The following is a 16,372-nucleotide window of genomic DNA, read 5'->3' on the forward strand; positions in this document are numbered from 1 at the left end:
TCTGCCTCTTTCTTCACCTGTGCAAAATGGATTCTCCTTTAGACAGTGTTCTTAATTTCCTCCAGTGCCTTTTCAATGATTATACACTTCTAGCTGCAAAGCTTGCTAATCATGCTGAAGAGTCACATGGGGGCTTCTCTTACTGTACCATACATTGTCATTTCCTGTCCACTAAACGTAAGAGAAAGAATGTTATCCTTACACCCACCTGAAAGTGACATTAACTAGAAACATCAATATTCGGGCAGCATTCATATGAGGATACCGATTGCTACCTCTTATGAATGCACTGGCAATAGCACTCAAGAGCACAAGTTCTTTTCTCACTCAAAAGAGCTGATGCTGCTAGCTTCCTCATGCACAGTTGAAATGTGTGCATCTTCAACACACAATAGAAAAGGACGGCAAGTGCATATGAGCTTATGAGGATGAGTAGAGAGTGCTCATTGTTGCCTCAGTCAACAACTATGAGAATCACATCAGGTTAGCATTTCCAAAATTCTGCAATTCTAAATCATATTACGATTTTCTTTTGAAGAAATATTAGTACAGCTGATCCTTACTGACCAAACTCATTGTTCTGTTTGTAAAACGTGTATCTTCATATTTAACACCTCCACAAAAACTCCTCGCCCAAAATAACTAGTTTTCTAAACATAATTTGTGCCTGAGTGTAGGAAGTTGGCTCTGTATGCACTATTTCAAAGTAAGGAATAGTATGCACAGAGTCCAAGGGTTCCCCTTAGAGGTAAGATAGTGGCAAAAAGAGATAATACTAATGCTCTATTTTGTGGTAGTGTGGTCGAGCAGTAGGCTTATCAAAGGAGTAGTGTTAAGCATTTGTTGTACATACACAAGCAATAAATGAGGAACACACACTCAAAGACAATTCCAGGCCAATAGGTTTTTGTGTAGAAAAATATATTTTCTTAGTTTATTTTAAGAACCACAGGTTCAAGATTTACATGTAATACTTCAAATTAAAGGTATTGCAGGTAGGTACTTTAGGAACTATGAATTAGCAAAATAACATATACAGTTTTCACATAAATGACATATGGGTATTTTAAAACTAGACACAGTGCAATTTTCAACAGTTCCTGGGGGGAGTAAGAGTTTGTTAGTTTTTGCAGGTAAGTAAACCACCTACGGGGTTCAAGTTTGGGTCCAAGGTAGCCCACCGTTGGGGGTTCAGAGCAACCCCAAAGTTACCACACCAGCTGCTCAGGGCCGGTCAGGTGCAGAGGTCAAAGTGGTGCCCAAAACGCATAGGCTTCAATGGAGAAGGGGGTGCCCCGGTTCCAGTCTGCCAGCAGGTAAGTACCCGCGTCTTCAGAGGGCAGACTAGGGGGATTTTGTAGGGCACCGGGGGGGACACAAGTCCACACAGAAAGTACACCCTACGCGGCACGGGACGGCCGGGTGCAGTGTGTAAACAAGCGTCGGGTTTGTAATAGAAAGCAGTGGGAGACCAAGGGGTCTCTTCAGCGATGTAGGCAGGCAAGGGGGGGGTCCTCGGGGTAGCCACCACCCGGGCAAGGAAGAGGGCCTCCTGGGGGTCACTCCTGCACTGGAGTTCGGATCCTTCAGGTCCTGGGGGCTGCGGGTGCAGTGTCCCTACCAGGTGTCGGGTTCTTAGAAGCAGGCAGTCGCGGTCAGGGGGAGCCTCGGGATTCCCTCTGCAGGCGTCGCTGTGGGGGCTCAGGGGGGGCAACTCTGGCTACTCACGGTCTCGCAGTCGCTGGGGAGTCCTCCCTGAAGTGATTGTTCTCCACAAGTTGAGCCGGGGGCGTCGGGTGCAGAGTGCCAAGTCTCACGCTTCCGGCGGGATACACGAGTTGTTGCAAAGTTGCTTCTTTGTTGCAAAGTTGCAGTCTTTGGTGAACAGAGCCGCTGTCCTCTGGAGTTCTTGGTCCTTCTAGATGCAGGGCAGTGCTCTGAGGCTTCAGAGGTCGCTGGTCCCTGGGGAGAGCGTCGCTGGAGCAGTGTCTTTAGAAGTGGGAAGACAGGCCAGTAGAGCTGGGGCCAAAGCAGTTGGTGTCTCCGTCTTCTCTGCAGGGTTTTTTAGCTTAGCAGTCCTCTTCTTCTTAGGTTGCAGGAATCTGAGTTCCTAGGTTCTGGGGAGCCCTTAAATACTAAATTTAAGGGCGTGTTTAGGTCTGGGGTGTTAGTAGCCAATGGCTACTAGCCCTGAGGGTGGGTACATCCTCTTTGTGCCTCCTCCCAAGGGGAGGGGGTCACATTCCTATCCCTATTGGGGAAATCCTCCATCTGCAAGATGGATGATTTCTAAAAGTCAGAGTCACCTCAGCTCAGGACACCTTAGGGGCTGTCCTGACTGGCCAGTGACTCCTCCTTGTTTTTCTCATTATCTCCTCCGGCCTTGCCGCCAAAAGTAGGGCCGTGGCCGGAGTGGGCGGGCAACTCCACTAGCTGGAGTGCCCTGTGGTGTTGTAACAAAGGGGGTGAGCCTTTGAGGCTCACCGCCAGGTGTTACAATTCGTATAGGGGGAGGTGTGAAGCACCTCCATCCAGCACAGGCTTTGTTACTAGCCACAGAGTGACAAAGGCACTCTCCCTATGTGGCCAGCAACATGACTCTAGTGTGGCAGGCTGCTAAAACCAGTCAGCCTACACGGGTAGTTGGTTAAGGTTTCAGGGGGCACCTCTAAGGTGCCCTCTGGGGTGTATGTTACAATAAAATGTACACTGGCATCAGTGTGCATTTATTGTGCTGAGAAGTTTGATACCAAACTTCACAGTTTTCAGTGTAGCCATTATGGTGCTGTGGAGTTCGTGCATGACAGACTCCCAGACCATATACTCTTATGGCTACCCTGCACTTACAATGTCTAAGGTTTTGCTTAGACACTGTAGGGGCACAGTGCTCATGCACTGGTGCCCTCACCTATGGTATAGTGCACCCTGCCTTAGGGCTGTAAGGCCTGCTAGAGGGGTGACTTATCTATACTGCATAGGCAGTGTGAGGTTGGCATGGCACCCTGAGGGGAGTGCCATGTCGACTTACTCGTTTTGTCCTCACCAGAACACACAAGCTGGCAAGCAGTGTGTTTGTGCTGAGTGAGGGGTCCCCAGGGTGGCATTAGATATGCTGCAGCCCTTAGAGACCTTCCCTGGCATCAGGGCCCTTGGTAGCAGGGGTACCAGTTACAAAGGACTTACCTGGATGCCAGGGTGTGCCAATTGTGGAAACAAAAGTACAGGTTAGGGAAAGAACACTGGTGCTGGGGCCTGGTTAGCAGGCCTCAGCACACTTTCAAATCAAAGCTTTAGCATCAGCAAAGGCAAAAAATCTGGGGGTAACCATGCCAAGGAGGCATTTCCTTACACTGTGGTACACCAAAGTGACATGTTTTTGTTACAAGCAACACCAATGACCACCTTTAGGATGAGAGGGACTTGAAAAGTTTGAAAGTCAATCAATTTGCAGGATTTCTTGACAGCTTTTGTGACAGCCATATTTAGCACACACCTTCTCTATTCGTGAATGACTCCTGACGTGGAAATAGTTTTGAAACTGAAACTCATTCATGGTTACGATGTACCCAGCTGCAAAGAAGCAATGGGTTGTCTTGGAATCTGTAAGGACCTGTCTCTTTGGACTTTCCTGACTCTGCTATTAATAAAGAGGCACATTAACTTGGTTGTGTTATACTGCTCTCAGGAAAATGAGAAGTTGGGAAAAGAATGTCATCGTTTGTTGTGTGTTGAGTGAAATTTGTGTTCATAAGAGCAAACAAGCATTGGCAAAGCCAATAGATCTAAGCTCTCAGAGCCTGAACCATTGGCCTTGCCAATGCTTTTTAGCGTCCCCATGGGAATTCATATGCCATGGCACATCCTCATGCATTGCTGGCAATCTTACAATGAGAAAACTCATTTCAAGATGGCCACTGATGTGCACTCTTGAGTTGTAATGCAAGAACATACATGCATCATGAGGGGTCCATGCACAATTATTGTGGTACATGGCAGCTTTTTTTACCATTCAAACATGGTGGACAGCCATGTTAGAATGGTAAATTAAAAGTAGAATGAGGCAAAAGAAACAGTGGCCCAGGTTTAAGAGCGCCTAGCGCAAATTTAAAAACACATTAGTGTCATTTTTTCATCCTAATGTGGTGTTAGATGGCCAAAAATGCCACGCAAGATTTACAAAGTGCTTTGCGCCACTTTGTAACCCCTTGCGCCACATTATGCCTGCGCCAGGCATAATGTATACAATGAGGGTGTTCCCCCATTAGGGGGGCTGAAAAAATAGTGTAAACAAATCTAAAAGATTTATTTGCGTCATTTTTTTCACCATTTTTAACTCCTGCTCAGAGCAGGTGTTAAAATGGGGCACACCATTATTTATAATGGGTCCCTATGTACTGTTCATGGTTAGCGCCAACATTTTAGTGCTAACCCTGAACAGTACATCAATAGCATCAGAAATTCTGATCCTATTGCACCCTACCCTGCCCCATGGTGTGCTGTATTTTAAGTACAGGCCACACATGGTGGGGGTAGTGGGGAACTAAGGGCCTTTAGGAAAGTGGCGCTGCAGTGGGTGCAGCAACACTTTTCTAAAATCTGCCCCAGTGTGCTGTAGAGGAGATAAAGGAAAATAATAAGCCAATATAAATAAAATGTAAAAAATAAATAAAAATGAGGAGTGGGATGAGAAGGGTAACAAGACCGGGATGGGGAATAAAAAGAAAGCATGTGGGGTCCAGTAGAACTTTGCAGCTTGAAAATTTGAAAAATTAATAATACAATAAACAAGTACTAATTAAAATGGGAATTGGAGAGGGTGGTAGGGCGGGTGGTGTGGTCAAGGGATACTGCGCTTCCATGCAGTTCTGATAGTTAAAGAAGAAAAACGTCCCCTCAGGGCAGCAATGGAAGATACAGCTCCTCCAGTCAGCGGACTGTGAGACTGATTTGCTACTGGGCAAGACAAATTTAAGACTAGAGGGGAAAGCAATCAGATCAAGGGCAGATGCTAGAGATATACAGCAATGCAATGCAATTCTGAGGAAGGAGCTGACCCGATGGCCATTCTAGGCATCTGATGTAAAGTGCAAACAATATGTCAGCCAACAGACCTGTCTGCAACCAAGACCTAAAACGGGCATTTTAAAAAAGTGGTCCAGATTCTTAAAGAAAGTTATAAATTTGCTTTCACGGGTCTTTGACCATATATGGGTGAAGATTTAAGAATTTCAGGAAATAACAGAAGTTAAGCAGAATCAGGCATGGAACCGGTGGTAGTCACCTATTTCCGGTAGTAATTCTGGAAAACCTTTGGCGGTTCCTATTTCCAACAATGTGGATGCATTTCAAAATGCATAATTGTATTTGTTGTCCAATTTCCATCGGCTTTGTAAAAGGGGACTTTGTTCTCCAAAGAGAAAATATTTTTAAGACTGATTACCCACTTTTTCCTAAATCCCTGTCAATTTTGTAGTGTTCGCTTTGTCACCCTACTCTGGGAAGGGATGTGCCCTATCCCTGTCAAAAGCACACATCCGAGTTTTCCGTGGTGGAAAGTGATTGGAGAGAGTTTGTGAATACCTGCATTTGTGAATCTTTATGGGTGTCCACAGAGCCAGGAGGTATCACATCCCAATAGCAGGTAACAGCTGAAAGTAGATTTTGTCACACAAAACTCTTCATGTGAGCTAAATCTGTTAACGAACGTACATCAAACCTTTGTGGATCCTTAAAAAGCTATATGCAAGTGTAAGCCAAACTTATATGCGCATGTTGCTTTGAGAATTGGCTCTCGGGTGCCTAAAAAAAGGCTTTGTTAATTTTGTAGAAGTGCTATATCTTCATATCATTTGAAGAATACATTAACCATAGTCAATAAATCACCCTTGCCATTTTAGCGTCTTTCTACATACATTGTGTTTTCTTCACGAAATGCTATAAACCACTGTGTATTACTAAGTAATTAAACTGGGCTAAGTATTTTATGAACATTGCGTTTCATGCTCTCTATGGCGGTATACATCAAGACACCCTGACCTCATGTGACATGTGCATTGCGTGCAACGTACCCGAAGGCTTTCAGTCAATCTGTATTCCACTCTAGATCAGAATTTGAAATGGTTTATGCATTCATTTTGCCACTTTCTACGGGCCCGTGAAGTCTATGGTAAACACAGTAAACTATGCAAAACGCATGGCATTAAATTTGCTTTTAAGAGCTACTTTCTCAGATATTTGCTTTCAAGCCTGTTTATATTGTACCAATAAATGACGATTCCAGCGTAATTCATGGCCCTGTTTCAGCGGCCAGAAGCTGCTGGTGCCTGCGGAGAGCCGCGCTGTGCAGCTATCCGCCCACTGCAGGAGCCTTATTAAAACCAGTGATGAGAATCTGATTGCTGGCAGGTAAGGTCACTCGGGATACTAAATGTGCTCCTGTCAATTAGCCACACTATCTGTAACTAGCTGGTCAATGGTAACATATCTCACTACTTTGAATGTAGCAATAAGGAGCCCACAAGGGGCCTTTGCCAAACACCAGCTGAAAAGGCTCTAAGGAACTGTGTGCGCTTTTATTGAAAAGAACATTTAAAAGTGCAGGATCCAGGACAGATACTTAAGGATCACTGAATGAATGTTTATGTTATTTGCCATCCTGTAAATCTGGTACGGGTCTGATCCTCCCAGACATATGTTGAACACTCGGGTGCTAGAGTATTGTGTGGCCTACTGTGACAAATACATTTCAAGTGCCTCTAACAAATGTTACACAAACGGCGAAATAGGGACCAAAAGCGGTCCTGGCAAAAATGCTGAAACCAGCTCTGTTTTCTTCTCTCTACCTCTGCCTTTCCTCTCTCTCTCTCCTTCTGTGCTCTCTCTTCTTCCTCTCGGATCTCTCTCTCTCCGCCTCCCTACTTCCCTCTTTCACTTTCTCTCTCTCTCTTGAAGTCTCCCTGTGCCTGCTGCAATTGACCTTATGAGCTGGTAGAGTAACAGAGGCACCAACAGCAGACCTTGGCTTTTGAAATAGGCCTCCATTGGCTGCAGCCCATCCAGTAAGTGACAAATGCAGTAAAAGTCCAGTCGAGCCTGGAGCACAGATTTCCTTTTAACAGGGCAGGAAAACAGTCAACTGGTTATGTTACAAGGTTTGAAAATTCACCTAATTGGGGCATTTGTTTAATGAACATACAAATATAGTCACCGACCAAAGGTAAGTCACAATACGCCTACATTTAACTGCTCTGAAGTAAGTAGAGACACTCCATTCTGTTTTGCTATATTAAGATTATGTTATGGATGGCTCTCATAGGAAGCTTCTATGGTTTATTTCAGTTTCTGATTCTCATAACCCACTGGAGTGACATAGCAACAGTTGATAACAAAAATGGATACCCATCTATAATTCTAGATAAAAACCATGCTGATAATCTATGATTTCAGTATTTATGGTAAACACATAGGGCCTGAATGAAACCTCTAAGACTTGCATGCAAGAAAAGTCGAAACTGTGCACATAAAATATGACCCTCATTTTAGAAATGCAGGACAGCATTGTTTTTCATGGAGTGGTGACACAAGTGCAAATGGTCCACCATGTATGTGTATTTGTATAAAATTGTATGTGACTCGGATTAGCAGAGTTGGTGTCCTTAGATGGCCATATAACAAGAGTTCTGATCATGTGGGTATTTACCAACACATATAATGAAGTTTCCACATTCATCGCATAAGTGATGCTGTAAGTGTAAGAAAGAGCACAGAAGACCCCAATGCTAGGTTCCTTTAAAGAGAATATTAGCTGTCTGCCAGTTTTATATGCCAGCAAAAAAATACAGTGATTGGTTTTCAGAGTTAATTAGCTTAATCACACATTTAGCATTGTGTTTTTGCATTAATGTGAATGCCAGAACAAGCAATGGCAAAGCCAATAGGTTTTAGCCATGCAAGATCTATTGGCTTTGTCAATGGTGTTTTTTAAAGATGCGGCACAGCAGAGTGAGCTGCTGTGCAACATGGCTTAAATTTTAAAACCAGCACTTTGATGTAGCCAGCTCTGACCTTTTTTCCTTCAAGCTGAGTTGAAACCCCGAACATGGACAGTGAGAGGAGGGTCGGGGTGGGAAAGAAACAACAGACAGCAGAAGGAAGGCGGTGTGGGAAAGGAACATTGGGAGGCAAGCAGGGTTTTGGGAAAAAAGCAACGGACAGTGGGAGGAGGGTGGGAAAGCGGGAAAAGAATCAATGGACAGCAGAAGGGTGCAGGTGTTGGGAAGGAAACAACAGACAGTGAGAGGAGGGCAGGGTGGGAAAAAACATGTACAGTGACAGGAGGGCAGAGATGGGAAAGAAACAACAAAAGTGGGCGAAGGGTTGGGGAAGAAACAATAAAAAGCAGGAGGAGGGCAGGGGAAAGAAAACAACATGAGGGAGAGAGCAGCAACGGTGGGATGAAGTGGGTATGAGGAAGATGGGCTGCAAACTCATGCACTATATAAGAGTGCATATAAAAAGATTTTTGAAAAAGTAGCCACAGAAGCCTGTGGCCAGAGGTAGGACACTGGCTGAAAACAGTAAGTTGTACTTGGTCCGTGTTCCATGGCAGGGACAAACAGGAGGAAGCCAGAGGTGAGGAGGAGGCACTGCCAAATAAGAAGCAAAGAAACAAGAGTGAAACAAGAGTGTCACCGAAGCCAACCAGTCATAAGCAATGTAATGGGCAGGCTGTAAGCCTGTTTTAAGCTTTCTTTTCAACAATAGATTTTTCTGAAAGCGCTGTGCGCTATTCAGGCAAAACCTAAAAAAGTACTGTGTACATACCAGAATCACATAATAAGGCTTAGTTTGTCTTTGCCATTGATTTTTTACTTGCTTTCTTTTCCCTCAGAATGATATTTGGGGATCGAGAAAGAGGCATGGAAGATGTGCTAGTGCAGCATTGTGCCCTGAGTCTGGAGCACCACTGCTGTTCTCTCACTCAGGCCATTTTACCTTTCCACTGGTACAGCAAATGAAAGAAACAGTCCAAGGACACAGGCAGTCCAAACGGTGCATGACCTGCTGCTTGCAGAGGTGTTCAGGTAAGGGTAAACAAGTTTGAGCATTTTACAGTGATGTTTTAGGGCTACCCCTTTCCTCTTACAGGTGTTCCTATATGCTCATCTTCCTCATGTTACATAGTATGTGGCCATTACACAACGTGCATCCTTGAGATTGGAACTGCAAATGGTGTCTTTCTTAAAATCTCCACTGACCAAAGCAAGCTTCAAATGTGGTGGTTCAGAAAGTTATCCAGGGATTTGAGTGACTCCACCTCTGGACAGGAATTGCTGCTTTTAATGGAAGCAGGACATTGGTCACGCAGGCATAAGCAAAACAATAGCAAGTTCATAGTTGCTTAATTTAAGGGTGCGGTATTTATTTAGCCTATTAAACATAATTACCTCGTATTTGTCTTTGCTCACATAAAATTGAGCACAATAATCTAAATGAAGTTTCAATATAGTCAGTGATAACATGTTCTACATTCCATATCTATTTTAGTCAATTGGCACCAGAATGTGTCTATTCCTTTATAAACGCTGGAACATCATTAGTATGGATTCCAACCTATTCTTTTTTTGTAAATGGAATAAAATATACCTTACTTTCTACTACCAAAATGGTGTTGCATGAAATAAATTAATTCAGTACTGGGTGTGGGTGAAGAGAGGAAGGTATATTTGACACCTCTTTACCTTTACTTTGAAAAAATGGTTTTGACCATTTTCAAAAACAAAGCCAACAATTCAATACAGTCACCTAATCATATGTTTTCTTGATTATGTATGGTATGAATTGTTATGCGTTCTTTCGAATAAAATAGTGGTGAATGGATTCCTTAATTCGGTTAGACACTCCTTTGTCCTTCAATAATCATTGTCCCTGGAGTTCTCTAGAGTGCATGTTGAGAGCTCTGCGGGCAAAGAAAGAACAAATCTGTAGATCATGTGGAGATTTTCAAGAGGCAGCAGAACATGTCATATTTAAAACTGTAATACCTCCTTACATACTTACTGGGATTTCCTACAGTCAACTGCATTGCTACTTTACAATAAAGTGTTGCATATGAGCAACATTCAGTCAATATTTTTATTTGACATATGATGAAATGTCAAATTTAGTATGCTTGTTGGGTGTTTACTGCTCATGCTGTAAATTAAGACTTGCTGCTTCACTGTGACTAAGAACTGGCATTTTCCCCAAAAATATAATATGTGAAATCACAAAACATTCCTGGAACTATTGTTATAATGTTGATATGGAAGCGATTCACTAACATGTGTGTCTGAAATAAACTTACATTTTAAAAGGAGTAAGCCGCACTTGGTAATATTTGTAAATCACACATAAACGTCTCAAGTAGTTTACATGCTCATGGACAAATGACATTAGAAAAAAGATGGATTTTCCCAATGTTTAGCAATGTGCACAACAACCACAAAGATGTTCCTCTTTAAGAATTTTTTTTGACAAAAACACATTCATTTGCGGCAGTTTAATTCCTGTAATACCAGGTTGGAACAAGGTCAATTGATTACCACTGGTCAAAAGAGCAAACAGAATTGGTAACAGTAGCAAATTACTTGCTAGTGTTTAAATTCTTCCCACGCTGCAATTTGCTTCTTTAGGGTATTCACGGCATTTCCATTACACTGCATTGCCCATTTAGCATATGGAAATATGATGATATGACAAATCTAACCACTTCTCTGCAGACCTTTCACATTCGTGTTTTGTTTTAGTGTGCATGTGTTACTCAAATCATAGTAAGTTATACATTAGTAATGTACACATAGTATTTCTTAGAGGAAGTGCATCTCCCTCATACATATTTGCAAATTGTTTTCATTTTGTGAATCACATGTTTGTTTCACATACCATAGGCTCTCACAAATGAATGCCTGTAAACAGAGGTAGGAGACATTAGCCGCACTCCTGTAAGTGTAGGTTGCATGTTGTCTAGATCATTCACATATTTTTTACTCAAAAGGGTGTAACTTATACTACGTGAAAGAAACAGGTGTATGAGTACTGTTGGGTGGGTAGGCTAGCCAGATCAAGCTCCATGGTTCCCTAGTTTTGTGTCAACAAAAACTTTTTGCAAAAATTGGAAACAAGAATTTAGAAAAATCACAAAAATTCAATAATTGAAATTAATCCAAATTAAAAATTAAAAAAATGTTTTGCACTAGGACAATTTAAAGGATTTTTAATTTGTTTTACTTAAAACTGTAACGTGATACTGAAGACAAGTACAGGATCCCACCGCTGCCACCGAAAAATGTTGGAAAATGGGTTATTGGTAAGGGCAGGTAGGTACCTACACTTAGCAATAGGCCACTAACCTCCACTAACGTCCAGTTAGGTCTCAGTAAATTAAACCCAGCTCAACCCTTGGTAGCTTGGCAACGAGCGTCAAGGCTTAACTTAGGAGACAGAGTGTAAAGCATTCAAATATCACAAAACAGTAATTAAATAAAACACAGGAAACAGTTTAAAAATCCGAAACCAATTTATAAAAATAGAATATATTTTTATCTTTAAAATGACACCAAAACGAATAAAATCGGATAAGGGGAACCGGAGATATGAATTTTTAAAGAATTATTATTTTTTTCGCGCCTAGAAACAAAAAGCGCCAATCGGGTCATCTGGTTGCACCTCGACCGGGGCAAAGTCAAAGTTTAAGGCCGACCGCGATGGAGCCCTGCTCGGCTACAGGCCACGGGAGGCCTCGGTTAAAAGTTTACCTTCACACTTAGGGCCAGATGTACGAAAGGATTTTACCCATTCTGTGTCTATGGGAAAAAGCTTTCGTACATATGGCCCCTAGTCTCTTTTTCGAAGATTTTTCTTCAGCGGGACGAACCTGCCAGTCTAATCCGACCTCCTGGAGCCCTTCTCCGGATACGCGATGCGGGAATCCTCGGTGGAGATTTTTACCTTCGGACTTAGTCGTTTTTTCGAGGTGAAAATCCTTTGACCGGGGTAAACCTGGATCTTGATCCGACGTCCATGGAGCCCTCCTCGGATACGCTGGCTGGGAGGTCCTGGTCAACTTTTTACCTTCGGACTTAGTCTCTTTTTCAGAGATTTTCTTTACCAGGACGAACCAGCAAATCAGGCCGGGTCGCGGTTGAGGCAAGCCGGCTAGAGTTGCCGCGGCGGGTCGGTCCCTCTATGAGCTTTTTTACAAAAGTTGTCCAAACTTCTCCAAACTTCTGGGGCTTCTCCCAGATGTCCTTTTAAGGTTCTTTTGGGGTCCACAGCTCACCCCAAGGGTCCAGAAGTTCTGAGATGGTCCTTGGGGGGTGCGGACTACAACTCCCAGAATGCACCTGGCACAAACTCCTTTTTGGCCACTGGACAGTGGTCAGCTGGTCGCTTTCTTCAGGAGTTGGTGCAGGGGACTCTGGATAGCAATTTTTCACCTGTAGCAAACAGGGAGTCCCTCCTTGAACCAGTTGAAGCCAGGCAAAGTCCTTCTTGTGGTGAAGCTCAAGTGTGCAGCGGGTGCAGTCCTTCTGAGTGCAGGTTCCAGGTGCGGGCCAGGGGTCCAGCAGGGCAGTCCTTCTTCTTCTGTTGTTCTTTCTTGTTGGATGTGGTAGGGAACTGAGGTGTGGGTGCAGGTCTGCCAGTTTTATCCTTGCTCCTGGGTGAAAAGCAAGGGGGTCCTGGTTCTCCAATCAGGTGCAGGGTCCTTCCCCCTGTGATGACCACTTCCTGGGAAGTGTGGCAAAAATCAATCCCAGGAGGCAACATTCTCTAAAAATCCATCATGGCTGAATCTGATTTTTGGAGGTTACATCTCGCTGAGCCCACCCACTGGTGTGGCTAAAAATCATAAACACACCCCTCTCCTGCCCTCTCCTAATCTAATCAAGGGGGCACCTAGTTGTCTGGGGTTGCAGGATGTGGGGGTGTTGCTGGTTGCTCCAAATGTCCTTCTCTGCCTTTGAAGACCAGTTTGGCAGCCCTCCCCCTTCCTGCCTCACCATCTGCTGAGGGGAGATTCCCTCCCACAGGCACATTCCTTTGTGTGAAGCCAGGCCACTTCACACCTCATCAAGGCAGCTTGGTCAAGCTGCTCAAGGCTGGCCAATCAGAGCACAGCAGCAAAAACAATGCAGGGCTGAAATTGGCAACTTTTCAGGTAAAGTTTAAAACTCTTTACCTGAACAAGTTATATTAAATCCAACAACTGGAAGTTGTGGGATTTATTACAACAATTAATTTGATACCAAACTCTTGGTATGCATCATTTAAGGAGACTTTATAAATTAAAATAAAGTCTCCCCATTCTAGCATATGAAGGCCATTTACTACAATGATGGAAAAACAAATTTGGCTGTTTTTACCTCACCAGGGCTTATAAAACTATTTTTATAAGGTCCATGCTTATAGTTACATGGCACCCAGCCCTAGGGGCACATAGGGCACACCTTAGGGGTGACTTACATGTAAAAATAAGGGATTTTAAGATTTTGGAACTACTTTTAATTCCAAAGTCGAATTTGCATATAACTTTAATTTAAAAGCAGCCAGCAAGGCAGGCCTGCCTTTAAAATGACACTGGGCACCTCAGCAGTGCACCTATGGGTGCACTACCTATGCTGTGGTCCCTAAACCTACATGCCCTACCATATACTAGGGACTTATAGGTAGGTTAACTTAGCCAATTATAATTAGCCTAATTTGCATATTGATTTTACACAGAGCACAGGCCCTGGGACTGGTTAGTAGTACCCAGGGCACCATCAGAGTCAGGAAAACACCAGCAAAAAGTGGGAAATGGGGGCAAAAAGTTAGGGGGCCCCTGCAATCAGCCCTGTTTTCTCACAAGTACAGTATCCATTAAAAACATACCGAATTGCCTGTTTTCCTAGCTCTACGCTGTTATATTTTTCATTCTGAATTACATATGCACGCCTACGGTTAGGAGATTTGAAATATGTATTTTTCACTATGAAATCTTTTTTCATTCCAATAAAATATTTTTTTAATAGTATGTGTTTTCTTCCTACACAGCGTCCTTTGATGAAACATTGTATAATTTAGGCTAAAAGATGAGCCCCTGGTATTTGTGCTTTATGAATATTAAACATAATATAACAATCCCTATTTCTGGCAGCACTTAAGACTAGATTTTTCAGGTTTAACTTCAATGTGCTCTAAAGTGCGACGGAAAAACTTGCACTTGTATGTGGATACACATTTAATTATACCTGAGTATGTGGTCAGGATATCTGGGAAGGATTTCACTAACCTCTAACATGCACAATGGCTTTGTCCCCAACAGTAATTTAGGCCGATAAGCATGACTGCATATTTACGCAGACACACACACACACACACACATCTAGCTTACATATTTGCATTCTGAAAAGTTAAATCTGCACCTACATCTTTGCAAATCAGAAGGAATTTACCGTACCCCAGGTTATAGATTTTCCTCAGTCATACATCTGATTTAGGATTGAAATACATATTTAAGTATAGGTCTCGCAAATTAGTATTTTAATGACACATATGATTAGATGTTTTTTGCCTTTAATCATACAAGTGATGCCTTATTCCAAACAGGCTTTAATGTTCTTACCCGGAAATGAATGAACTGTCATATTTCACAAATTTGTGATCTTCATAGTTTAACGGTTTTACATGTGTCAAAAAAGGATAACGTTCACTTTGTAAAAATGACTTTTATTTCTTTGACGATATACACTTCCTCATCCCAGAAGGGGATAACCTAATTGTCTTAAACCCATGTCTACCACTCATCGTGGAAAATATTTACCACCTATCTGTAATTACTGTACATATGTCCCTGAGTCTAGAGATTATACCAGTAGTGGCAAGAACATGGCTTCCATTGCTTTGTCTTTGAGATGTGAGTGATGAGTGGGGAATAAATGGCTACATGCGTGAACGATAGATGTTGATTGCCTGTATGCCTAGCCAAGACACAAATAGCTAATAAATGCTGGGATTAAAGGAATAAATGAGAGATGGATGTTGGATACATTTGCTTACTATACCTTTATGTTTAATTCGTTAGGTTTAAGAACAAAATATCTTAAGTGAGTTAAACAAAAAAGTAGATGATCATAAACTTTAGTTTAGATGAAACCAGAAAAAAACTGTTCAGCAACTCATCAAATTTCATTCATATTTTCCAAAGTGTGGAAGTAGATTCAGTGGCGTAACAAAGACCACCGCAGCCTCCATGGTGCGGGGGCCAGAGCTCCAGGAGGCCATCTCAGCACAGTACCCTGGTATGAGAGCTCCTGAGTGAGTCTGAAGGGGTGGGGAGCCTCCATGCATTTGCAGGGGAGCCCCCCCACCCAAGTTTTGTTACACCACTGAGTATATTACAATTTTATCTGATTAAAATACACCTATAAAACTATATATATAATCAAGTTTCCCATTTAAAAAAAAAACAGTTCTTTCCTTTTATAATCATAGTATAATTTTAGATGAAACAATCTGCATTGTTTATCCTCAGGCCCATCACCATTCCAATGCTGACAAATGCATCAGGAGAAACGGACTCCTAATTCACTGATTACAAAACATGGTAAATTGTTTATAAATTTGCAGTAATACACAACCACTAGAAGAATGTTTTTACATCCACCTGAAATACGCAGTTTTCCATACAAGACCAGTGATTCACTAGTCTTTTATGAATCTACTTCAGAGGTGACATTGATGGAGTACAGTTATGAATATTTTTTCAACACTAGGAATATATGCCCATTCAGAGAATATTCTAATGCAATGGACTTTTGATGTGGGACTATCAAAATAATATATTACATTATTAGGGCGAGTTATTTTAATTTTGCCTATGAACCATGATGAAGTATCAATGGCCCTAGCCTTGGCAGAGTACAGAGCAAGTTCAAGGTGAATTGCCTGAAGTTAAAGAGAATTCTAAATGCCCCGCACAGCTGTCAGTTTTGTTGAATTCTGCAATTACGAAGGAGCCTTAAGACAGTTATGTAATAACTTTAGTCCTGTAAACCAATATAACAGGTTTCAATTACCTATTTTGAAGAGGTTCACTAAATGCTATTTTTCCTCTCAATATTGATTTAAATGTTGTGGAGCTATTTTCAAACATCACTGCAAGAACAAACATGAATATCTGATAAGATCCAAACAACTATCTGCTCCGGGACTACTTATTATGGCTTCTATTTCTGCTTCTCATAAACATCTAACCATGTTTGTTAACCTTCATTATTTTGCTTTCCTACATATTGAGCATAAACATTTTTATCTTGCAATATTGATGAACTCATTACATTAAATTTTAGAT

The sequence above is a fragment of the Pleurodeles waltl genome, chromosome 2_1 (genome assembly GCF_031143425.1).
Source record: "Pleurodeles waltl isolate 20211129_DDA chromosome 2_1, aPleWal1.hap1.20221129, whole genome shotgun sequence".
Taxonomy (NCBI): Eukaryota; Metazoa; Chordata; class Amphibia; order Caudata; family Salamandridae; genus Pleurodeles; species Pleurodeles waltl.